Source organism: Anolis sagrei, chromosome 2, assembly GCF_037176765.1.
Source record: "Anolis sagrei isolate rAnoSag1 chromosome 2, rAnoSag1.mat, whole genome shotgun sequence".
NCBI classification, from domain to species: domain Eukaryota; kingdom Metazoa; phylum Chordata; class Lepidosauria; order Squamata; family Dactyloidae; genus Anolis; species Anolis sagrei.
The window spans coordinates 299,779,165-299,805,403 of NC_090022.1; positions in this window are offsets into that span (position 1 = coordinate 299,779,165).

Consider the following 26,239-nt stretch of genomic DNA (forward strand, 5'->3'; position numbering starts at 1 on the left):
AGGACATCTAATCACCTCTCAACAAGAGTTTGCTCTGGGCACTGTTAGGCCATCAAATGCTAATCAAGGTGGTCAGTTGAAACATTCCCACCTAGTTCCAGCAGACAACAGTCCTTTGTCTCACCCTGGTCATTCCACAGATATATAAACCCTTTTTCCTTGTTTCAACAGACCTCACAACCTCTGAGGATGCTTGCCACAGATGCAGGTGAAATGTCAGGAGAGAATGCCTCTAGACCATGGCCATATGGCCCAAAAAAACCTACAATAACCCTATGATCATACTGTTTCTGCCTGAGTTGTGTCATCTGCATATAGGTGGCACCGAACGCCAAAACTCCTCATGACCTCTCCCAGAGGTTTCATGCATATGTTGAACAGCATGGGGGACAAAACAGAAACCTGAGGAACCCCACAGGCTGGGGGTTCAAACAGGAGTCCCCCAGCACCACTTTCTAGGCATGGGCCTCCAGGAAGGGCTTGCGTGTCAGGGGTTGGACTGGATGGCCTTTGGGGCCTCTCCCAACTTTGTCATTCTATGATTCCCTTTCTGAAAGCCCAAATTAATTCTAATCCTATTTGCAAACCTGGTCTCCCTTCTCCAGAATCCCTTTTGCTGGCACCTTCCCATTTCATTAGCCCCGCTGTTTGTAAGACGGTCCCCTTCCTTTTTGATTTTCCTCTGGAACGAGGCAGACAATGATTTGAATGCATTTCCATCTCATGCTCGCACAACGTGGGGTGCCTCGAAATTGCTGCCCTTAATTTCCCGGAGCCCCAGATGAAATGACAGGAAATAATTACGCTCCTATCGCGGGCGCGGAGTCCTGGCTGCTCCGATGGCAGATACAGGTGGTTTGTTGCTCTTGTTTTATCACTCTTGGCACAAGTGGGCCGCGGAGATTACGCGCTCAAGAGCTGCCTGCGCCTCTTTATCGCCAGCCTTATTTGGGGGAAAGTAATTTCTAGTAATTATATTTTTTTCTGAAAGAGGGGGGGAAAGCAAATTAACCAGAGGAGTTTGTTTAGTCTCGGTGAAATAATTGATTAATCTCTTTGCACAGGCTTCATTATAAAGCTGAATTGACCAGGGGCCGGAATTGTGATGGAAACCAAGGAGAGCTTGAAAAGCAAAAGAGCTCCCAATTGGATGCATGCAAAAACATTTCCGGTCCAAGGGTGCAGAAATAATCCAGTTTGATATGGCTTGAACCACCATGGCTCAATGCTTTGGAATCATGGGAGATGTAGTCCTACAACTGTAGTCCCATGAACAATGTGATGTGGCGGCAAAAAAAGCCAATGGGATTTTGGCCTGCATCAATAGGAGCATAGTGTCTAGATCTAAGGAAGTAATGCTACCCCTCTATTCTGCTTTGGTTAGACCACATCTGGAATATTGTGTCCAATTCTGGGCACCACAATTCAAGAGAGATATTGACAAGCTGGAATGTGTCCAGAGGAAGAGGGAGACTAAAATGATCAAGGGTCTGGAGAACAAGCCCTATGAGGAGCGGCTTAGGGAACTGGGCATGTTTAGCCTGAAGAAGAGAAGGCTGAGAGGGGATATGATAGCCATGTATAAATATGTGAGAGGAAGCCACAGGGAGGAGGGAGCAAGCTTGTTTTCTGCTTCCTTGGAGACTAGGACGCGGAACAATGGCTTCAAACTACAAGAGAGGAGATTCCATCTGAACATTAGGAAGAACTTCCTGACTGTACTTACTTACTTAGGCGATCCCTCGTTGGACGAGTAAGATGGTCTTCCATTATGGATTTCCCTGTGGGTCCGTATGTGGCTGTGGAGTCCTATTCTTGCTCTGCATCTTCTTCCGCAGTGAGGGCATTGGTTTCCAGGTGGAAGGCGGTCCCGGTCGGGGTTGGCTTGACGCGCCTTCCTCCTGGCACGTTTCTCTCTTTCACCCTCCACTCGTGCCTCCTCAAATTATGCAGCACTGCTGGTCACAGCTGTCCTCCAGCTGGAGCGCTCAAGGGCCAGGGCTTCCCAGTTCTCAGTGTCTATGCCAGAGTTTTTAAGGCTGGCTTTGAGCCCATCTTTAAATCTCTTTTCCTGTCCACCAACGTTCCGTTTTCCGTTCTTAAGTTCGGAGTAGAGCAACTGCTTTGGGAGACGGTGGTCGGGCATTCGGACAACGTGGCCGGCCCAGCGGAGTTGATGTTGGAGGACCATCGCTTCAGTGCTGGTGGTCTTTGCTTCTTCCAGCACACTGACGTTTGTCCGCTTGTCTTCCCAGGAGATTTGCAGGATTTTCCGGAGGCAGCGCTGATGGAAACGTTCCAGGAGCTGCATGTGACGTCTGGAGACAGTCCACGTCTCACAGGCATAGAGCAGGGTTGGGAGGACAATAGCTTTATAAACAAGCACCTTGGTATCCCTACGGATGTCCCGGTCCTCAAACACTCTCTGCTTCATTCTGGAAAATGCTGCACTTGCAGAGCTCAGGCGGTGTTGTATTTCGGCGTCGATGTTGACTTTGGTTGAGAGGTGGCTGCCAAGGTAGCGGAAATGGTCCACATTTTCTAATGTGACACCATTAAGCTGTATTACTGGCATTAGAGAGGGATTCCTGACTGTGAGAGCTGTTCAGCAGTGGAACTCTCTGCCCCGGAGTGTGGTGGAGGCTCCTTCTTTGGAAGCTTTTAAACAGAGGCTGGATGGCCATCTGTCAGGGGTGATTTGAATGCAATATTCCCGCTTCTTGGCAGAATGGGGTTGGACTGGATGGCCCATGAGGTCTCTTCCAACTCTTTGATTCTATGATTCTATGAAAGCTTTTAGGCTTCTTCTGCCCAAGAGAGCTGCCTCTCCAAACGACAACTCTTGGGATCCCATTGCATTGGGATATGAAAGTTAAAGTGGTGTCAAACTGCTTTATTTATTTATTTACTGTGCTTATATACCGCTGTTCTCAGCCCAGGGGCGACTCACAGCGGTGTACAACATAGGAACAACAAAATTCAAGACACAGTATAAAAAACAATTCACAATCCAGCATTATACAAAACATCGTCATTACTACTGAAACCATTCAGCGTCGTCTCATCGTCTAAACCACAATCCAGTATCATTTCCGTTGTTCCATTCCTAAAGTCATTACCAATCATTGCACTTCTTGTTCGAACGCCTTCTTGAACAACCAAGTCTTTAATTTCCTGTGGAATATCATCAGGGAAGGAGCCTGTCTAATGTCCATGGGAAGAGTGTTCCACAGCCGAGGAGCCACCACCGAGAAGGCCCTATCTCTCGTCCCCGCCAGCCGTGCTTGTGAAGCCTCCCCAGACGATCTCAAAATCCTGGTGGGCTCGTAGGTCGAGAGGCGGTCGGATAGGTATCTTGGGCCGGAACCGTTTAATTCAACAATGTAGAGCCAGCCATAGATTGGCTTCCCTTCCAAGTGAAATTACACCCAAACTACAATTCCCATGATTTGATGCCATTCAGCCATGTATTCCTTCCACAGTGTAGATGCATCCCTTGGCTAACTTTAAGAAAGATGAGGATCTGGTCTTTACCCATTCACAGCAACAGGGATTATCCTAATGTTGCCAAAAGTAGGAGTATGTGCATCAGACGTACTCTTATCTTGGGAGGTCTAGCTTGGCCACAGTGGTCCACGCTCTAGTTACATCCTGCATAGATTACTGCTGCACACTCTATGTGGGGTTGCCTCTGAAGACTGTTTGGAAGCTCCAGCTAGTCCAATGTTCGGCAGCCAGGCTGCTCACTGGAGCAGGGTACAGGGAGCATACAACCCTCTTGTTATGCCAGCCCCACAATTCAAAGTGCTGGCCTTGACCTATAAAACCCTATCTGACCACATCTTGGCCTATGAACTCACCAGAACTTTGAGATCTTCCGGGGAGGCCCTGCTCTCGATCCCGCCAGCGTCACAAGCACGGCTGGCGGGGACGAGAGACAGGGCCTTCTCGGTGGTGGCTCCCCGGCTGTGGAACGCCCTTCCCACAGATAGTAGGTTAGCACCATCTCTAATGGCATTCCGCAAGAAGGTAAAGACCTGGTTATTTCAGCAGGCGTTCGAATACTTACTTACTTACTTACTTACTTAGGCGATCCCTCGTTGGACGAGTAAGATGGTCTTCCATCATGGATTTCCTTGTGGGTCCGTATGTGGCTGTGGAGCCCTATTCTTGCTCTGCATCTTCTCCCACAGTGAGGGCATTGGTTTCCAGGTGGAAGGTGGTCCCGGTCGGGGTTGGCTTGACGCGCCTTCCTCCTGGCACGTTTCTCTCTTTCTCCTTCCACTCATGCCTCCTCAAATTCTGCAGCACTGCTGGTCACAGCTGTCCTCCAGCTGGAGCGCTCAAGGGCCAGGGCTTCCCAGTTCTCAGTGTCTATGCCAGAGTTTTTAAGGTTGGCTTTGAGCCCATCTTTAAATCTCTTTTCCTGTCCAACAACGTTCCGTTTTCTGTTCTTAAGTTCGGAGTAGAGCAACTGCTTTGGGAGACGGTGGTCAGGCATCCGGACAACGTGGCCGGCCCAGCAGAGTTGATGTTGGAGGACCATCGCTTCAATGCTGGTGGTCTTTGCTTCTTCCAGCACACTGACGTTTGTCCGCTTGTCTTCCCAGGAGATTTGCAGGATTTTCCGGAGGCAGCGCTGATGGAAACGTTCCAGGAGCTGCATGTGACGTCTGTAGACAGTCCATGTCTCACAGGCGTATAGCAGGGTTGGCGTATAGCAGTCCATGTCTCACAGGCGTATAGCAGGCGTTCGAATAATTGCGCAATGACTGGTAATGACACAGGAATGGAACAATGGACGACGAATCTGGATCATGTTTTTAGTGATGAGACCTTGTGAATGGTTATTATAGTTACTGTGTATTAATGGTGTAGATTAGGTTATTAACTGCTTTATATTGGTGTTGAATTTTGCTATGTCCTGTGTTTTGTGAACCGCCGTGAGTCGCCTCCGGGCTGAGAACAGCGGTATAGAAGTAAAGTAAAGTAAATAAATAAATAAAAGGTTCCGGCCCAGCTTACCTGTCTGAACATATCTCCCTCTATGTACCCCCAAGGACCTTAAGATCATTTAGAGAAGCCCTGTTCTCGGTCCCACCGCTATCGCAGTCACAGTTGGTGGGAACAAGACAGGGCCTTCTTGGTGGTGGCCCCTTGGCTGGTGACCAGCAGTGCTGCAGAATTTGAAGAGGCACGAATGGAGGGTGAAAGAGAGAAATGTGCCAGGAGGAAGGTGTGCCAAGCCAACCCTGACCGAGACCGCCTTCCACCTGGAAACTTAAGCTGCCATGGCTCAATGTGATGGGATCAAGGGAGTTGTAGTTGGGTGGGGCCTGAGCACTCTTAGAAAGAGAAGGCACAAGACCACCCCGAGTCCCCTCAGGGAGAGAGGGTGATCAATAATAATAATAATAATAATAATAATAATAATAGGTTCTTGTGGGTTTTTTCGGGCTATAGAGCCATGTTCTAGAGGCATTTCTCCTGACGTTTCACCTGCATCTATGGCAAGCATCCTCAGAGGTAGTGAGATCTGTTGGAACTAGGAAAAAGGGGTTTATATATCTGTGGAATGACCAGGGTGGGACAAAGGACTCTTGTCTGCTGGAGCTGGGTGTGAATGTTTCAGCTGACCACCTTGATTAGCATATAATGGCCTGACAGTGCCTGGAGCAAACTTTTGTTGAGAGGTGATATGCTTTTAATGTAAGCTGCTTGGAATCTTGTGGAGAGAAAAAGCTGAAGTATAAACATAACAACAACAGCAACAGGAAATCTTTCACACAGATCAAGAGTTTTGGCTGATTAATCTATGCCTTGGTATCATCAAACGCATATGTTTTAACGTGCAAATGCTCATGTACCATACTGGGAAACCTCATTCTGGATTTCAATACAACAATAATAATAATAATAATAATAATAATACCCATGTCCAGAAAATCAGAGGGTTGCTGCAAGTGAAACAAATGGTAGAAGAAGAGATACATGCCCTGGCAGATTATGTGAAAGGCAGTCAAGAACCAACACTGATAGAAGTCAATAGTAGAAAACTACTTAAAGTGCAAAAGACAAAGAGGGAATACCATAAAAAAATACAACCCAGAGCAGAAGAGAAAACTGGCAAAAGAAGGCTCTCCCTGGACAGTTCCTGGGAAAAACTGAGACCAAAACTGACAAGAAAAAACGTGGATATGGCTCACCAAAGGAAAATTGAAAAAGGAGACAAAGGAGGGCCTGATTCTGGCAGCCCAAGAACAAGCCATTCAAACCAGATGCCATCAAAACCAGAATTGGAAAGTCGACGACAGATTCCAAGTGTAGGCTCTACAAAGAAGCAGCTGAAATGATGGATGCTGTAAAAGGACTGCGCAGATGGACTACAAGCAGAGGCACAACACTGTTGCTCAAATGATCCACTAGAACTTGCGTCACAAATACCATCTGCCAGCGACAAAGAACTGGTGGGATCACAAGCCTGAAAAAGTTATGGAAAATAAACACGTCAGACTACTTTTGGGACTTTTCTGAATTCAGACTGACAGTTTTGGAGCACAAGACTCCTAACCTCACAATTGTGTGTGTGTGTGGGGGGGGGGGGGGGGACAAGTATGGATTATCAGTGTTGCAATCCCAGGTGACAGCAGAATTGATGAGAAGCAACTGGAAAAGCTGACACAATGTAAGAATTTAAAGATTGAACTGCATAGACTCAGGCAGAAGACAGTCAAGGTGGTCCTAGTGGTGATTGGCACATTGGGTGCATTGGGTGCAGTGGCACATTGGGTGCAGTGCCTTTGACCTGCACTTAAAAACAATCGGCACTGACAAAATCACCACCTGTCAGCTGTAAAAGACCACCGAACTCGGATCTGCACAGATTATTCGCCGATACATCACATAGTCCGACATGTGAACCAACATTGAAGGAAGTCAATAGCAGCAAGACTTTGTATTTCTAGATGCAAAGATGACTGCAGATGCAGACTGTGGCCAGGAAATCAGAAGACGCTTCTTTCTTGGGAGGAGAGCAATGTCCAATCTCGATAAAATAGTCAAGAGTAGAGACATCACACTGGCAACAAAGATCCATTGGCTAGTCAAAGCCATGGTATTCCCTGGAGTCACCTACAAACGTGAGAGCTGGACTTTAGGAAAGGCTGAGCGAAGGAAGAGAGATGCTTTTGAACTGTGGTGTTCTGAGAGTGCCTTGGACTGAGAGAAGATCCAACCAGTCCATCCTCCAGGAAATAAAGCCCGACTACTCACTGGAGGGAAGGATATTAGAGACAAAATTGAAGTACTTTGGCCACGTCATGAGGAGACAGCAAAGCCTAGAGAAGACAATGATGCTGGGGAAAGTGGAAGGTAAAAGGAAGAGGGGCCGACCAAGGGCAAGATGGATGGATGGCATCCTTGAAGTGACTGGAGCTGGGGGTGGTGACGGCCGACAGGGAGCTCTGGCGTGGTCTGGTCCATGAGGTCATGAAGAGTCGGAGACGACTGAACAAATGAACAACAACAACAATAGTAGTAAATTGCTTAAAGTGCAAAAGACCAAGAGTGAATACCATAAAAACAATCCAGAGCAGAAGAGAAAACTGGCCAAAGAAGGCTCTCTTTCCATGGACAGTTCCTGGGAAACATTGAGAGCCAAATTGACAAAGAAAAAACATGGCTGTGGTTCATAAATGGAACTCTGAAATGGGAGACAAAGGAGGGCCTGATTCTGGCAGCCCAAGAACAAGCCATTCAAACCAAGGCCATCCAAGCCAGAATTGAAAAGTTGACAACAGATCCCAAATATAGACTCTGCAAGGAAGCAGATGAAACAATAGATCACACCCTCAGCTGCTGCAAGAAGATTGCACAGACAGATTAGAAGCAGAGGGACAACACCATTGCTCAGATGATTCATTAGAACTTGTGCCACAAACACCATCTGCCTGCGACAAAGAACTGGTGGGATCACAAGCCAGAAAAAAGTTACAGAGAATGAACACGCCAAACTCCTCTGGGACTTCTGAATTCAGACAGACAGAGCTCTGGAGCATAATACTCCTGACCTCACAATCGTGTTAAAAAACAAAGTATGGATTGTTGATGTTGCAATCCCAGATGGCAGCAGGATTGAAGAGAAACACCTGGAAAAGCTGACACAATATGAGGATTTAAGGATTGAACTGCAAAGACTCTGGCACAAACCAGTAAAGGTGATCCCAGTGGTGATCGGCACACTGGGTGCAGTGCCTAAAGGCCTTGGCCTGCACTTAAACACAATCGGTGCTGACAAAATTACCATCTGCCAGCTGTAAAAGACCACCTTACTGGGATCTGCACACATTATTCACCGATACATCACACAGTCCTAGACATTTGGGAAGTGTCCGACGTGTGATCCAATTCAACAGCCAGCAGAGTGTCTGCTGTGGACTCATCTTGTTCTGTTTCAAATAATAATAATTGTAATAATTGTAAAGCTACAACTCTCAGGATTCCGTAGCCTTGACTCATGGCAAGTGGTATCAAACTGCATTAATTCTACAGTGTAGATGAACCCTATGACTCTGGATACCAGGGGTTGAACTGAGACTCGGTCACAGAAACCCATTGGGTGTCCTTGGGTGAGCAGGGGCAGCTCGTCCATTACGCGAAGTAAGCGGTCGCAGAACACTTTTTTTGCCAGGGGCGCAGAGGCGCCTCTGTAAATGCCCCTCGACCGCCACTTGAGGAGCGCTCCCTCAGCTCACGACAGCCCTAGCAGTTCGGGGGGAGCCTCAGCTTTCTTGCCTCGCTGCCAGGCGATCCTCTTCCCAAAGGGGCCGGGCCCTTCAGCTTCGCCTAGCCCCTTTCCTGCTCCACCCGGCCACTGGGTGCATGGGCAGAGCCGGTGCTCAATCGTTCTCCGCGTTCGATCCCTTCCCCATGACCAGCTCCTTTTCTCCACCCGCCTCCTCTCCTCTCCCCAATCCGCGGGTGGGCCAAGGGGCGGAGCCACCGCACCTGGCCCGCTTTGGGTCCGGAGGCGTGTCTGAAGACCCCAGTGTGCACACCAAAAGTTGCCTCTTCTCCTGACTTTCTCTTCAGCCATTGGGACCAAGAGAGAGAGAGAGAGAGAGAGAGAGAGCCCCTCCGGCTGGAGGTATCTCCCACCTCCGTTCCCTCCTTTGTTTTTGCGCCTACCTTCAGGAAAGGTGGGCATCTCCACCTCTCTCTCTCTCTCTCTCTCTCTCTCTCTCTCGGTCCCAATGGCTGAGGAGAAAGTCAGGAGAAGAGGTGACTTTTGGTGCACATGCCGGGGTCTTCAGGCATGCCTCTGGACCCAAAGTGGGCCAGGCAAGGGAGCAAGTGCGGCAAGTGTAGTTACTGAGATGTATAGTTCACCTAAGAGCATTCTGAACTCCACCAATGATGGAATTGAACCAAATATGGCACACAGAACTCCCACGACAAACAGAAAATATATATCAAAAATTGGTTGGGGGGGGAGGGTGTGCCAAAATACTGTTTGCTTACCATTGAGAATTACCTAGGGCTGCCTCTGTGGGTGAGTCACACACTCTCAGCCCCTAAAAACTCCCGAATACATTCATCATAAGTCAGAAATGTCTTGAAGGTGCAGAACAAGAAGCATGAAAAGAGCAGATATGTCCTCTCTGTCTTTCTCCAACTTCAGTCTCCTTAGAGGAATTCCAATCAGTAGGACTTGAAAGCAGACCTATAATAATTGGCTTGCGTTTTCCAGGCATCACCATTATTCCCTCCCCACCGTTCCACTCGCTTTGGTGTTTGTGTAGCCTTTCTTTCTTTGTTTTGCTTTGGGAAATAAAAATGTTATGTGCGAAAGATATTGCAAAATCTATTTGAGGCGCTACTGGAGCTTCTTTTGTTCACCCAGAATTGCGTCTCGCCCATTGCAATCTATTGTTTTATCTGCCGTAATAGGTTTGTTCCAACCAAAGATGTAATCAGCATCCGCAAGAAAAGCCGGGTCAGAACTTTATTTGTAGCTGCGAAGCATCTCTGAATGGATTCCTTGCTATATTTTGCTCCGCTCAGACAGACGCGAGCAATTTCTTGAACCCGATTGTGTCGAGAAAAAAAGGCCATTCTCGGTCATTTCTGCTCCACGGCTCCGGCTTCACGTTTCTTCCCTTTCTTTCCCCCACCTGTAATCTTTGTCATACATTTTTAATCGGTGACAATTATGCAGCCGTAAACAACACAATTAAACCTTTGGGTTGCGCTTCAAATTGGCCTGATCTGGTCATTTCATGGATGAAGCCACATTTCAAAGTGGGCCATTCGTTTCTGGGTACGGCTGAGGCAAGGCATTGGATTTTCATGCCCAGATGGGTTGCCGAGTCCATCTGTTGCAGCAAAACAGAATGAGAGGAAGGGAACACAAAAGGGCTTCTAAAAAGCTCCATGAGATGGTAGAAGGTTTTGGGTATGTATGCACCTGTAAATCAAGGTGACACTTTATTTACCTGGCAAAGGGGACTGCTCAGCGTCTCTATCCACAACCTGGATGATGGAATAGAAGGAAGCCATGCTGAGCACATCTGCAGAAGATACCAAATTGGGAGGGATACCCAAAGGGACAGGAGGAGGATTCAAAAGGACCTTCTCAGATTAGATTAGCCAAGAGTTTTGTGATTCATTCGTTCAGTCGTTTCCGACTCTCCGTGACCTCATGGATCAGCCCACGCCAGAGCTTCCTGTTGGCCGTCACCACCTCCAGCTCCTTCAAGATCAATCCAGTTACTTCAAGGATACCATCCATCCATCTTGCCCTTGGTCGGCCCCTCTTCCTTTTCCTTCAATTTCCCTCTAAGCTTTCCTTTCTTCTCATGATGTGGCCAAGACTAAGAACATGAATTTTAACAGGGAGATATCATAGTTGGAAGAGATCAAATGGACCATCTAGTCCAACCCCTTGCCATGCAGGAAAAGCACAAAGTACCCCTGACAGATGCCCCAACCTTATTTTCCATCTTCATCGATATGATACTTCATCTTGTTGATGGGAAGCTTCCCATTGGAGTAGAAATCATCTATCAGACAGATGGCAAGCTATTTAACCTCAGCAGACTGAAAGCTAAAACCAAGGTCACAACAATATCTGTTACAGAACTCCAGTATGCTGATGACAATGTCATCTGTGCGCATTCAGAAGAAGACCTACAAGCCACTCTAAACACCTTTGCAGTAGCATACAAGAAGCTTGGCCTGTCACTGAACATCGAGAAAACCAAATTTGGAGAAATAAATGTACGGCTTTATTTCCAGCTGGGACTCAGGTTAGGAGTTGTGTCCAAAAGCAAACCAGAGCAATGATAAAGGCGTTGACTTTTCCTTTTATACACTTCAAATGCAGGCAAACAAAGAAACATGCTTCTACATATGAAACATCATTTCTGAGTCCCTTTAAGCATCATAGAAATATCAAATTCTATCTACCAACATACAAAAGGCATGTCTATATTTTTTTCTGAGAATCATAGAATCAAAGAGTTGGAAGAGACAACATGAGCCATCCAGTCCAACCCCATTCTGCCAAGAAGCAGGAATATTGCATTCAAAGCACCCCCGACAGATGGCCATCCAGCCTCTGTTTAAAAGCTTCCAAAGAAGGGGCCTCCACCACACTCCGGGGCAGAGATTTCCACTGCTGAACAGCTCTCTCAGTCAGGAAGTTCTTCCTCATGTTCAGATGGAATCTCCTCTCTTGTAGTTTGAAGCCATTGTTCCATTGCGTCCTAGTCTCCAGAGAAGCAGAAAACAAGCTTGCTCCCTCCTCCATGTGGCTTCCTGTCACATATGTATACATGGCTATCATATCTCCTCTCAGCCTTCTCTTCTTCAGGTTAAACATGCCCTGCTCCTTAAGACGCTCCTCATAGGGCTTGTTCTCCAGACCCTTGATCATTTCAGTTGCCCTCCTCTGGACACATTCCAGCTTGTCAATATCTCTCTTGAATTGTGGTGCCCAGAATTGGACACAATATTCCAGGTGTGGTCTAACCAAAGCAGAATAGAAGGATAGCATGACTTCTCTAGATCTAGACACTAGGCTCCTCTTGATGCAGGCCAAAATCCCATTGGCTTTTTTGCCGCCACATCACATTGTTGGCTTATGTTTAACTTGTTGTCCACGAGGACTCCAAGATCTTTTTCACACGTCCTGCTCTCGAGCTAGGCCTCATCGTCCCCCATTTTGTATCTTTGCATTTCGTTTTTCCTGCCAAAGTGGAGTATCTTGCATTTGTCACTGTTGAACTTCATTTTGTTAGTTTTGGCCAATCATCTCTCGAATCTGTCAAGAATGTTTTGAATCCTGCTCCTCTGGAGTCTTGGCTATCCCTCCCAATTTGGTGTCGTCTGCAAACTTGATGACCCTGCCTTCTAGCCCTTCGTCTAAGTCTATCTGCTTCAAGGATACCATCCATCCATCTTACCCTTGGTTGGCCCCTCTTCCTTTTCCTTCCATTTCCCCCAGCATAACTGTCTTCTCTAAGCTTTTCTTTCTTCTCATGATGCGGCCAAGACTAGGAACATGAATTTTAACAGGGAGATATCATAGTTGGAGGAGATCACATGGACCATCTAGTCCAACCCCTTACCATGCAGGAAAAGCACAAAGTACCCCTGACAGATGCCCCAACCTTATTTTCCATCTTCATCGCTATGATATCTTGTTGATGGGAAGCTTCCCATCGGAGTGGAAATCATCTATCGGACAGGTGGCAAGCTATTTAACCTCAGCAGACTGAAAGCCAAAACCAAGGTCACAAAAACATCTGTTATAGAACTCCAATATGCTGATGACAATGTCATCTGTGCGCATTCAGAAGAAGACCTACAAGCCACTCTAAACATCTTTGTAGTAACATACAAAGAATCTTGGCCTGTCGTTGAACATCGAGAAAACTAAATTTATTTATTTATCATATTTGTATACCGCCTTTCTCAGCCCGAAGGTGACTCAAGGCCAAAATGCTCTTCCAGCAGTCACCAGCCAATCCCTCTCCAATGCCAGATATACAGTTTAATGGTGTAACATTAGAAAATGTTGACCATTTCCGCTCTCTTGGCAGCCACCTCTCCACAAAAGTCAACATTGACACTGAAATACAACACCGCCTGAGCTCTGCGAGTGCACCATTTTTCCAAATGAAGCAGAGAGTGATTGAGGACCGGGACATCCGTAGGGAGACCAAAGGGCTTGTTTATAAAGGTATTCTCCTCCCAACCCTATTATATGCTTGTGAAATGTGGACAGTCTATAGACATCACATGCAACTCCTGGAATGATTCCATCAGTGTTACCTCCAGAAAATCCTGCAAATCTTTTGGGAATACAGGTGGAATACAGGTCAGCATGCTGGAAGAAGCAAAGACTACCAGCATTGAAGCGATGGTCCTCCACCATCAACTCCACTGGACTGGCCATGTTGTCCGAATCCCCGATCACCGTCTCCCAAAGCAGTTGCTCTACTCCGAGCTCAAGAATGGAAAATGGAATGTTGGAGGACAGGAAAAGAGATTTAAAGATGGGCTCAAAGCCAATCTTAAAAATGGTGGCATTTGACACAGAACTGGGAAGCCTTGGCCCTTGAGGACTCTAGCTGGAGGTCAGCTGTGATCAGCAAGGCTGCAGAATTTGAAGAGGCATGAATGGAGGGAGAAAGAGAGAAATATGCCAAGAGGAAGGTGCATCAAGCCAACCCCGACCAAGACCGCCTTCCATCTGTAAACTGATGTTCTCACTGTAGGAGAACATGCGGGTCAAAAATAGGGTTTCCCCTCTGGGGTGAGAAGGGAGGCATAGAAGTATATGAAATAAATAAATAGAGCTGGATCCTAAGGGTGCATCTACATTGTACTGTTCCAACATATAGGAGAGATAATATCAAGAGAGATCCTTTTCGGAGAAAGAAAACTATGGCTTTATTTCCAGCTGGGACTCTGGTGAGGAGTTGTGTCCAAAAGCAAACCAGAGCAATGATAAAGACATTGACTTTCCCTTTTATACACTTCAAATGCAGGCAAACAAAGAAACATGCTTCTACATATGAAACATCATCACTGAGACACTTTAAGCATCATAGAAATATCAAATTCTATCTTCCAACATACAAAAGGCATGTTTATATTTTTTCTGAGAGTAGTATACAGCTTACAGCTTACATGCATCAATCAAGGGGCCTACTTTGACCTGTCAGGAGGGAGGGAGATAGGCTCCTTACTTAGAAGTTAGAGGCTATATTGTACCAGTCTCTGTAGAATGTATAGATAACAGGTCCCCCTCTTCTCCCCCTTTCAACATTCCTTCTCCCCCTTTCAACATTCTGGAGCCCCCAGTGGTGCAGTGGGTTAAAGCCCTGTGCCGGCAGGACTGAAGACCGACAGGTTGCAGGTTCGAATCCGGGGAGAGGCAGATGAGCTCCCTCTGTCAGCTCCAGCTCCCCAAGTGGAAACATGAGAGAAGCCTCCCACAAGGATGATAAAAACATCAAATCATCCGGGGGTCCCCTGGGCAACGTCCTTGCAGACGGCCTATTCTCTCACACCAGAAGCGACTTGCAGTTTCTCAAGTCGCTCCTGACACGACCAAACATTCCTTCTCTGTCCTGCTGGCTTTTCTATGCATTTCAGTTCTTGTAAAGTACATACAATATATGCATAAATAAATATCTATTTTTCCAATATCCCCCCATCAACACCACTTTACCAGCCACAGCTCAATGAGAATTATACTTTTACAAGGCCTTCTCCATCCTTGTCAGAGTGTGCTGGTGCCTTGTCAGATTATAAATCCCAGGATTTCATAGCACTGAGACATGGCAGTTCAAGTGGTGTCAAACTGTATTAATTCAACAGTGTAGATTCATCCTGAATGAATGATCAATCCCTGCCAAGATCAGAGAGTCTGGGCTTGAAGCTGAAGACAAGCGATCATGGATTGACTGGCAAAGTTGTCATCTCCGGAAGGTGGGATGCCCAATTTCCACAATAAAACTCAACGCCAATTCCCCGTAGCATCGAAAGCAAGCCAGTCATCACCACCTTGATGCAATGCAGGAGACAAGGCTTCCATATTAACTGGCGCACAAATTCAAACAGACTAAGAAATGTCTCTCCGTGGAGACCCTTTTTGCACATTCAACGGTGAGACTGTTCAAGGGAGGAAAGGCAAAGTGCTGGGAATGCAAATGGGAAGCAATGGCCCTTGCATGGCTCAACTTTGACTGAGAAGTTACTCTTTCATGTGCATTAAGAATGGGAATGTGCTGTCGCACGCTGGGCCTGTGCATCAGACTGTAGACAGGACATAAATTCTGTGTGCCCAACGGGACGCTGGGGCTGCCTCAGATTAAAGGCCTTTGGATTTCCTTAAAACACAGTCTCTAGAATACTTAAAGGTTCAACAAAGTTCTTTATTAATGAAAACGAACAGGTACTTTAAGGCTTTCTTAACCGTCTATTGGCTCTTTCAATCTTGTCCACAGGGAACAGGCACTATCTTCTTAACTGTAACTAATGGGGGAAATCCTTAACTTCTAATCTGGGCAGTCTGTCTTTGTCTCTGTTGGCGTCGAGCCCCTGCATCTGGTACCAACTGCTTCTGGCTTCTGCGAGAGACCCTTACCAAGCAGAGCTTTGTAGACTTCCAGGGGGAAAGGAATTCAGGTTTCCATGATGGCTGAATGAAGTCCTTCAGCAAAGGAGCTGTAAGGCTGTACAACCCCGGTCAGGCTGTAGGCTGTATATCTCCCTGGCCAAGCCGTAGAAGATGAAGCTTTCTACAGGAGCTCTTGGTATTATGTCCTGCATGGAAAGCTTCTCTGTGTGGACTGAACCAAAAAAGGCCCCTATTCCCTCCAAAAACCCAAAAAGGGGGCGGGACCAGGAACCTAACTATAATTGACAGGTGGCTTGCCCTATGATTGCAGCCAAAAGAAGCCACCTATCTGCAGAGTCCCTGAAACTTAGGACTACAACAAACATTAAATGCAAAGCAAACAAAATTGGAGCTCCTGGTGCAGCTGTACCTGCACAGGGAAACTTAGGTATTGTTATAATCCTCTCCGCCTTAATGGGAGCTTCTCAACATTTGAAAAATCTTTTTTTCGAAAAAAGTAACTCACCAGTAAGGCTTGTGCACAGTCTTTGCATTACTTTTTCGTATTAGAGTTTTGCAATAAATTAAACATAAAACAAAACAAACAAACACAGGCACTCAAATAAGGAATCGAAAATCCAATGCAAAAATAATCCCATAATATTCCCACCCAATTACATATTCATACACCTTGAATTCTTCCAGGGGATTTGTTCTGCATAGAATTATATGCAGTTTTAATGTGGGTTAGGGGAAAAAATAATACACATTTCAGGGACAAGGAGTGTGATCTCTATGCAAATACTATGTTTTTTTTAAATTCTTTGCCGAAATGAATGGTCAAAAGCCTGTTGCTGCACAAGTTCTCCAGGCAACACAGTACACATTTTCTACTACATTTCAACATTTATTTTGTCCAAAGAAGCAGGAAATCAAATAAGGAATCAAAAATCCAATGCAAAAATAATCCCATAACTTGGGGTCCTCGTGGACAACAAGTTAAACATGAGCCAACAATGTGATGTGGCGGCAAAAAAAGCCAATGGGATTTTGGCCTGCATCAATAGGAGCATAGTGTCTAGATCTAAGGAAGTCATGCTCCCCATGCTCTATTCCACTTTGGTTAGACCACTTTACCTGGAATATTGTGTCCAATTCTTGGCACCACAATTCAAGAGAGATATTGATAAGCTGGAATATGTAGAGGAGCGCGACTAAAATGATAAAGGGTCTGGAGAACAAGCCCTATGAGGAGCGGCTTAAGGAGCTGGGCATGTTTAGCCTGAAGAAGAGAAGGCTGAGAGGAGACATGATAGCCATGTATAAATATGTGAGAGGAAGTCACAGGGAGGAGAGAGCAAGCTTGTTTTCTGCTTCCCTGGAGACTAGGACTAGGATGTAGAACAATGGCTTCAAACTACAAGAGAGGAGATTCCATCTGAACATGAGGAAGAACTTCCTGACTGTGAGAACCGTTCAGCAGTGGAACTCTCTGCCCCGGAGTGTGGTGGAGGCTCCTTCTTTGGAAGCTTTGAAACAGAGGCTGGATGGCCATCTGTCAGGGCTGATTTGAATGCAATATTCCTGCTTCTTGGAAGAATGGGGTTGGACTGGATGGACCAGGAGGTCTCTTCCAACTCTTTGATTCTATGATTCTATGATTCTATCTATTTTCCATTCAAGGTTGCAGAAGTGGAAGCTATAGCTTCCAACTATCCCAAATTGGCATCTATATAAATAAAAAAACGTAATGTTCGTTTGTGGTATTCACAGAACTCAAAAACCACTGGACAAATTGACACCAAATTTGTACACAAGACACCTAACAACCCAATGTATGTCCTTCACTCAAAAAATTGATTTTGTCATTTGGGAGTTGTAGTCGCTGGGATTTATAGTTCACCTACAATCAAAGAGCATTCTGAACCCCATCAGTGATAGAATTGGGCCAAACTTGGCACATAGTTCTCCCATGACCAATAGAAAATACTGGAAGGGTTTGGAGGGGAGTGTCCTTTGGTTTTGGAGTTGTAGTTCACCTACATCCAGAGATCACTGTGGACTCACAATGATGGATCTGGACCAAACTCTACATGAATAAGGAAGTGGTGTGCAAACACTTAGAAACAAATGTGGTCATCGCTAATAGTCAACATGGATTTATCAAAAACAAGTCATGCCAGACTCATCTGATCTCTTTTATCGATAGAGTTACAAGCTGGGTAGATGCGGGGAATGCCGTGGATGTAGCCTGTCTGGATTTCAGGAAGGCCTTCCTTCAACAAGGTCCCCCATGACCTTCTGGCAAGGAAACTAGTCCAATGTGGGCGAGGCAAAACTACGGGGAGGTGGATCTGGAATTGGTTAAATGGACGAACCCAGAGGGTGCTCACTAATGCTTCCTCTTCATCCTGGAAAGAAGTGACGAGCGGAGTGCCACAAGGAGGGTTCTGTCCTGGGCCCGGTCCTGTTCAGGATCTTCATTCATGACTTAGATGAAGGGCTAGAAGGCAGGATCATCAAGTTTGCAGACAACACCAAATTGGGAGGGATGGCCAAGACTCCAGAGGACAGAAGCAGAATTCAAAATGATCTTGACAGATTAGAGAGATGATGGGCCAAAACTAACAACATGAAGTTCAACAGGGACAAATGCAAGATACTCCACTTAGGCAGAAAAAAACGAAATGCAAAGATACAGAATGGGGGACGATGATGCCTGGCTCGAGAGCAGTATGTGTGAAAAAGATCTTGGAGTCCTCGTGGACAACAAGTTAAACATGAGCCAACAATGTGATGTGGTGGCAAAAAAAGCCAATGGGATTTTGTCCTGCACCAATAGGAGCGTAGTGTCTAGATCTAGGGAAGTCCTGCTCCCCACGCTCTATTCCGCTTTGGTTAGACCACGCCTGGAATATTGTGTCCAGTTCTGGGCACCACAATTCAAGAGAGATATTGACAAGCTGGAATGTGTCCAGAGGAGGGCGACTAAAATGATCAAGGGTCTGGAGAACAAGCCCTATGAGGAGCGGCTTAAGGAGCTGGGCATGTTTAGCCTGAAGAAGAGAAGGTTGAGAGGAGATATGATAGCCATGTATAAATATGTGAGAGGAAGCCACAGGGAGGAGGAGGGAGCAAGCTTGTTTTCTGCTTCCTTGGAGACTAGGACGCAATGGAATAATGGCTTCAAACTACAAGAGAGGAAATTCCATCTGAACATTAGGAAGAACTTCCTGACTGTGAGAGCCGTTCAGCAGTGGAACTCTCTGCCCCGGAGTGTGGTGGAGGCTCCTTCTTTGGAAACTTTTAAGCAGGGGCTGGATGGCCATCTGTCAGGGGTGATTTGAATGCAATATTCCTGCTTCTTGGCAGAAGGGGGTTGGACTGGATGGCCCATGAGGTCTCTTCCAACTCTTTGATTCTATGATTCTAATCAAGGGCCTCAGAGCCAAGTCTCTCTCTCACGTCCATCTGATAAAAAGTTTGATGGTGGAATGGAAAAGGAAACACTGTCCTGCTCTCTAGGAAGAGGTGGGGTCAAACAATTGAGCAGGAGGAGCAATTCAACTGGTGCAAGCAACATTGATTGACAGCTATAAATAACCAATCAACCCAACTATACATTTACAGGGTAAAAAGGCAAAATCAGGCATGATACAACAGTTCAAATCCTGCAACTTACAGTTCTACATATAGGTGGTGCCACTCGCACCGTCACAAGCATTCTTTCCTGATGTTTCTCCTGCATCTATGGCAGGCATCCTCAGAGGTTGTGAAGACCTCACAACCTCTGAGGATGCCTGCCATAGATGCAGGCGAAACGTCAGGAGAGAATGCCTCTAGAACATGGCCACGCAGCCTGAAAAACCTACAACAACCCAGACTTTAATATGCCCTGTCCTCATTCTCTCCATCTTTTCCCCTTTGTCCTTGCTGGGTTTCATCCCTGGCCTGCACACATCTCTAGTCCTCAATGAGTAGCTAAACTAGATAGGATTATAGAATCATAGAATCATAGAATCCTAGAGTTGGAAGAGACCTCCTGGGCCATCCAGTCCAACTCCATTCTGCCAAGAAGCAGGAATACTGCATTCAAATCACCCCTAACAGATGGCCATCCAGCCTCTGTTTAAAAGCTTCCAAAGAAGGAGCCTCCACCATGCTCCGTAGCAGAGAGTTCCACTGCTGAACGGCTCTCACAGTCATAGAATCATAGAATCCTAGAATCAAAGACTTGGAAGAGACCTCCTGGGCCATCCAGTCCAACCCCATTCTGCCAAGAAGCAGGAATATTGCATTCAAATCACCCTGGACAGATGGCCATCCAGCCTCTGTTTAAAAGCTTCCAAAGAAGGAGCCTCCACCACACTCCAGGGCAGAGAGTTCCACTGCCGAACAGCTCTCATAGTCAGGAAGTTCTTCCTCGTGTGCAGACGGAATCTCCTCTCTTGTAGTTTGAAGCCATTGTTCTGCGTCCTAGTCTCCAGAGAAGCAGAGAACAAGCTTGCTCCCTCCTCCCTGTGACTTCCTCTCACATATTTATACATGGCTATCATATCTCCTCTCAGCCTTCTCTTCTTCAGGCTAAACATGCTCAGCTCCTTAAGCCGCTCCTCATAGGGCTTGTTCTCCAGACCCTTGATCATTTTAGTCGCCCTCCTCTGGACACATTCCAGCTTGTCAATATCTCTCTTGAATTGTGGTGCCCAGAATTGGACACAATATTCCAGGTAAAGTGATCTAACCAAAGCGGAATAGAGCATGGGGAGCATGACTTCCCTGGACCTAGACGCTATGCTCCTATTGATGCAGGCCAAAATCCCATTGGCTTTTTTTTTAGAATGAGGGATTTCTCCCCACATATTCCTATGCATGTTTATGTTGAAAACATGTAAATATTCAGCCCTTCAGTTCATTTCTGTTTTCTTGCTTATGTTTTGTAGGTCTCAGTATTTATTTTCTTTGGGTTGATTTCTTCTGCTGTGATATCCTACACGTTGTGCATCTGTTATGCAGATTTCTGAAATATTCCAAAATCCAAAGCTGAAATAGTGACATCTTTGCTTTCCAATGGCACACAGCCTTGCTTCGTGCAGAGAATGATTAACAATATTGTATATGATACACTCTCTCCTTCCCTTTTGAAGATGTAGCAATGGAATCCCTGTGAGGGATGAGTTAACTTTAAAAGTATCGTTATGGCCCTGGCTTGGCCATGTATGATTCTCTATTGCCCTCTCTCTGCTTTTGTCACCTTCCCAGTGAGGACGCATTTTGCCATTCTCCAGACAAAATGTAACTGCATGGATATTTTTGACTTTTTAATCCTTTTGCCAAGACCTTTTCTATCTAGAATGGATTGCTTTTCTTGAATAAATAAGTATTTGTATTGTGCCGTTCTCACCCCGCAGCGGACTCAGGGCAGATTACAATGTACACATATATGGCAAACATTCAATGCCATAGACTCACAACAGATATAGACAGGCAGTCAGAGGCTATTTAACTTTTTCTGGCCGCCAAGGGAGCTGTCGCTTTCATCATCCATCTGCGGCACTGATGAAGTACTTCCATATTCCCCGCATGCTTTTTGCTGGAGTGCTTTGCTGGAGTCTTTTTTATGGCCTCATAAATTAGTTAAATTAGCCTCCCCACACATAGGTGGTACCTAATATCCTACTTGACAGATGCAACTGTCTTTCGGGTTGCAAAGATCGACAGCAAGCTACACAATTGGTCGGAAGCTCACTCTGACGAGACTTGGAGTGGATGGCCTTAAGTATGGGGGTTCTGTGTGGGAAGTTTGCCCCAATTCTGTCATTGGTGGGGTACAGCATGCTCTTTGATTGTAGGTGAACTATAAATCCCAGTAACTACAACTCCCAAATGTCAAGGTCTATTTCCCCCAAACTCCATCTGTGTTCATTTTATTTATTTATTTATTTATTTGGTAGTTTTGTATCCCGGTCTTCTCACCTCCATTCAAGGGACTCGGGCCGGTTTCCAACATCAATATTACAGACCGTCATTAAAACATCATATTTCTAAATCACACTAAAACATTAAAACATTGAAACAATTAAAATGGCAAAAATACAATCATATGAATACAGTGGTCAGTCGTCATCAAAGTCATTATTCGTCGTCATCCATCCATATCACAGGATCATGGCTCATTCGTTAAATGCCAGTCCCCAAAGCCAGGTTTTCACCTGTTTCCTGAATGTTAAGATCAAAGGGTATATGGCATATCTGTGCCAAGTTTGGTGCAGATCCATCATTGTTTGAGTCCACAGTGCTTTCTGGATGTAGGTGAACTACAACTCCTAAACTCAAGGTCAATGCCCACCAAATCCATCTAGTGTTTTCTGTTGGTTGCGGGAGTCCTGTGTGCCACGTTTTGTTCAATTCCATCATTAGTGGAGTTCAGAATGCTCTTTGGTTGCAAGTAAACTATAAATCCCAACAACTACAACTCCCAACGGACAAAATCATTTTTTGAGTGATTGTCATTCCTTGGGTTAGTAGGTGTCTTGTGGCCAAATTTGGTGGCAATTCATCCAGTGGTTTTTGAGTTAAGTTAATCCCACAAACAAACATTACATTTTTATTTATATAGATATTTATCTTTAAAAAGAATAAATAAGGGGGGAACTCCTGTGTGTGATTGATTGAGAAACCCGTTTGCAAAGAGATAGGAAGAAATTGAAGAGATTCCACTGGACCCAGTGTGCACTCGCGCCTGGGGGCTATAGCTCTTAGTGAAAGAGGCATGGACGTGACATATTTCCCCAGGGGATTACTTCTTGCCCTCCTTTAGGAAACTGGAACTCCCAAAGAGCCAAAACACTGTAAATAACTCAAAATAAGTTTTATTGTTCACAAAGAGTTATTTCTTTAAAGCAATGAGCTGGAAACTTCAGAGGGGTGAAGGAAAATATACGTTACAGTCTCAGTTAGTCCTGGGTCCAAGGTGTTTGAAGCTGAGAAGCTTTTCCAAGTTTCCTCTTTCCTCAATGGCTGTGAATGCCGGAGCAAACCACAACCCCAGTTCAAATAGCCTATGTTTGAAGACTCAGGATCTTCCTCTGGTGCCAAAAGAACTGGTTTGAAGGCGCTTGAGACTTCCAACGTTGTTCAGGTTGGTCTGAACATGAAGCATAAGTCTCAAGGGTAAATAACCTCAGAATTGGTGCTGAGAGGTAATTTAAGCAGGGTCTTTTAGAGTCAAGTCTCTTACTCACGTCCATTCGATAGACACTCTGATGGCAGAATGAGAGAAGGGAAGCACTCCCCTCCTCCAGGAAGAGGTGGAGCCAAACGATTGAGCTTGAGAAAGCAATTCAACTGGAGCAAACAACACTGATAGACAGCTATAAATAACCAATCAATCCAACTATACATAGGCAGGGTAAAAAGGCAGGATTAAGCATGATACAACAGTTTAAATCTTGCAACTAACAGCTCTACACATAGATGGCACCACTTGCGCCGTCACACCCAGGCAGCCAAGCATTCCCAAGAGAGATACACATGTGTGCTTGGTATCATTGTGTGACATGGCAATTTGCATGCAATGCCATGAGTATACGGTTGTGTGGGATGTTGGAACAGTGTTTGTGTGTGTTTTATTTCAATTGCTCCTTGCACTGGTTATCCTTGTCAAGAGGCACGTCCCGCCATGCTCAGGTGCCTCCTTGATTCCTCCCGGCTCTGCCGAAACCCAAAATGTGCTGCGGTTGCACCTGACAAAGGATGGAGACAGCTCGCGTGAGCTTGGCAGCTCTTGTCCTTCAATGGAGATTATCTGGAGTTTGTTGGCGGTGCATTTGGAGTGCCTTCGCAGATCTGTCTCTGGGCCTCGTTTCTGCTCCAGCGGTTAGACGTTGTCCATCAAAGCGGCGGAGGGGAGCTCTGCCGTTGGAGCTGCGGAATAGCAAAGTACCTTCCCTCGTATTTTGGGCCAAGATGTCAAGCGCTTCTAAAGGAGAACGCATCTGACAACAGCGATTCCCTTGTGGAAGGAGGAGGCAGAGCTGAGCTGCATACAGACAGGTGGGAGCTGGGCAAAGTTACTTTTAAAAGCGAGCATCAAATCTCTGCAGTTCACTACAAAGAGCGCTTAGGCTTAGTGGCTGGAATATATTTTTGCTCAAGCGGCCTGCTTTTCCAATCAGGATGACTTCTTTTTTTGACACCTGTTCTACACATTTAAGTCCTTTAGGCCGGAGTTAGAGCCACCCAAATCTCTTTACTTCGTTGGAAAGGACAAGAAGAACAGAGGATGGGTAGAGAGGATTGAGGTGTGGAAAAGGTGTTCAGAACGAACAGGTGTTCTGGGACTCAAATATAAATGGAATCAGTAAGCACGGACCTGGAAGACTGATCTAGTGATGCCTTTGAATGATTGGACTGTTGGTCAACTTGGCATGTTGGGCCCTTGTTGGGCAACTTGAGGAACATCTACACCAGTGGTTCTCAACCTTCCTAATGACGTGACCCCTTAATACAGTTCCTCATGTTGTGGTGGCCCCCAACCATAAAATTCATAACTCTAATTTTGCTGCTGTTATGAATTGTAATGTAAATATCTGATATGTAGGATGTATTTTCATTCACCTGACCAAATTTGGCACAAATACCCAATATGCCCAAGTTTGAATACTGGTGGGGTTGGGGGGAGGGATTGATTTTGTCATCTGGGAGTTGTAGATGCTGGGATTTATAGTCACCTACAATCAGAGAGCATTCTGAACAATGGAATTGAAGCAAACTTGGGACACAGAACTCCCGTGACCAACAAAACACTAAAAGGGTTTGGTGGGCATTGACCTTGAGTTTTGGAGTTGTAGTTCACCTACATCTAGAGAGCACTGTGGACTCGAACAATAATGGATCTGGACCAAACTTGGCACGAATACTCAATATGGCAAAATGTGAACACTTGTGGAGCTTGTGGAAAATAGAGCTTGGTATTTGGGAGTTGTAGTTACTGGGATTTATAGTTCACCTAGAATCAAAGAGCATTCTGAACCCCACCAAGGTTAGAATTGGGCCAAACTTCCCACACAGAACCCCTATGACCAACAGAAAATACTGCATCTTTGGCGACCCCTCTGACACCCCCTCGCGACCCCTCCAGGGGTCCCGACCCCCAGGTTGAGAAACGCTGATCTATACTGAGGACTTACCCCAAAGGACTGGTGAATCAGATTCACAGTGGTCAAAATGAGGACCTTGAACCACATTAGCCATAATGATAATGATAATTTCTTCCCCTAAATGTAAAACACATTATCATCATCATCATCATCATCATCATCATCATCATCATCATCCATTTATACCCTGTCCTTCTCAACTGTCCTTCAAACTACAAGAAAGGAGATTGCATCTGGACAAGAGGAAGAACTGTGAGAGCTGTTCAGCAGTGGAACTCTCTGCCCCAGAGTGTGGGGAGGCTCCTTCTTTGGAAGCTTTTAAACAGAGGCTGGATGGCCATCTGTCAGGGGTGCTTTGAATGCAATTTTCCTGCTTCTTGGCAGAATGGTTTTGGACTGCATGACCCATGAGGTCTCTTCGAACTCTAGGATTCTATGATTCTATGATTCAGAGTAGGGACTCAGAACGGCTTCATCAATCAACAATGCAATGCCATACAATGTAATCACAGAATCATAGAATCCTAGAGTTGGAAGAGACCTCATGGGCCATCCAGTCCAACCCCATTCTGCCAAGAAGCAGGAAAATTGCATTGAAAGCACCCCTGTTTTTTGCTGCCCTGGAGACTAGGACCCAATGGAACAATGGCTTTTAAGTACAAGAAAGGAGATTCCACCTGAACATGAGGAAGAACTTACTGACTGTGAGAGCTGTTCAGCAGTGGAACTCTCTGCCCCAGAGTGTGGTGGAGGCTCCTTCTTTGGAAGCTTTTAAACAGAGGCTGGATGGCCATCTGTTGGGGGTGATTTGAATGCAATATTCCTGCTTCTTGGCAGAATGGGGTTGGACTGGATGGCCCATGAGGTCTCTTCCAACTCTATGATTCTATGGCAGTTAATGTGGTTTCAAATTGCATTAATTTGACAGTGTAGATACACCCTAAGATTCTGGAAACAGCAATTGCACTTGTTGATATTTGGCAGAAAGGCACAGTACCACCGAACACCCCTTTAACTGTACTTCCACTATAGAGGATTCACACTGCGCAAGGAAAAAACATTATTTTGGATGTATTGTCGAAGGCTTTCATGGCTGGAATCACTAGGTTCTTGTGGGTTTTTTCGGGCTATAGGGCCATGTTCTAGAGGCATTTCTCCTGACGTTTCGCCTGCATCTATGGCAAGCATCCTCAGAGGTAGTGAGGTGACCTCACTACCTCTGAGGATGCTTGCCATAGATGCAGGCGAAACATCAGGAGAAATGCCTCTAGAACATGGCCCTATAGCCCGAAAAAACCCACAAGAACCTAATTATTTTGGATGGTAACTTTCCTGTTTCCAAATCCTTGTCCCTCTCCATTTGGAGCTTTTCATAAACAAAGAATTCTAACCACATTTCCCTTTTTAAAAGGAACCAGAATCTTATTTGTTAGGAAGGAAGAAAATG